Here is a 703-nt window from a genome sequence, read left to right as displayed (position 1 = left end):
AATAATGACCAAAATTCCAAGGGCCATTCTGGTGACTTGTTACGTGACAATCGGTCCACCGACGGCTGTGTGTTTGAAGTGCTCATGGCCCCCACCGATGGCCGTGAGTCCACGAGACTCTCGGTTAAACAGCTTGTTGGTGGGGGACTCAGCACGTGCTGCACCTCAGTATGAGGCACGTGCTGAGGTGACACCATATACTGTAAATAAAAATGGTCGTAGGCTGCGGGGCTGAGAAGTGAAGCCAATGCGGAAGTGACTTTACGTGCAATATCACTGATGGCCACTAGGGGCGGGCTCCAAAACTCTGGCTCCAATATACACCCATTCAATAAACGCTAACGTTTCTAATGAAACATTCAGTCAGTCAATATTAAAACTCATTACGGTGTCATTGGCTAAATTCACACCTCTCGCTCAGTGTTCCGGTTGTCCATCTGAGAATAATCATTTAATTAATGAGATATTAGGCCTTAAAACCAGTTGTTTTGGGGCGCGTTCCTGTTTGATTGACATGCCTAGTCTGCAATGATCGATAAACTGACGCAGTAAGCCGGGAGGTCAGTCACCGGAGGATCAGTCACCGGAGGAGAGAGTCAGTCATCGTTAGAGTCAGTTGTGTTAAATTTTTTGTTGTTTCCTCAACATTTGTCGGAAGAGGAGGAATTTTTCACCGACAATTTTTCTGTCAGTTCTTTAGTTT

At 45.9% G+C, this 703-nt stretch overlaps 1 long non-coding RNA gene across 1 annotated transcript in view; it reads left to right on the top strand.

Moving 5' to 3' along the window:
- The window catches only part of LOC147818976 (uncharacterized), a 7477-nt gene that overhangs the window by 1252 nt on the left and 5522 nt on the right, over positions 1–703 (top strand). The gene's annotated exons all lie outside the window — the stretch shown is intronic.

The sequence above is a fragment of the Seriola lalandi genome, unplaced genomic scaffold (assembly GCF_002814215.2).
Source record: "Seriola lalandi dorsalis isolate HSWRI2012SDOR001 ecotype SW California unplaced genomic scaffold, Sedor1 jcf7180002054375, whole genome shotgun sequence".
Classification (NCBI taxonomy): domain Eukaryota; kingdom Metazoa; phylum Chordata; class Actinopteri; order Carangiformes; family Carangidae; genus Seriola; species Seriola lalandi.
This window is presented reverse-complemented; position numbering and strand designations above follow the sequence as displayed.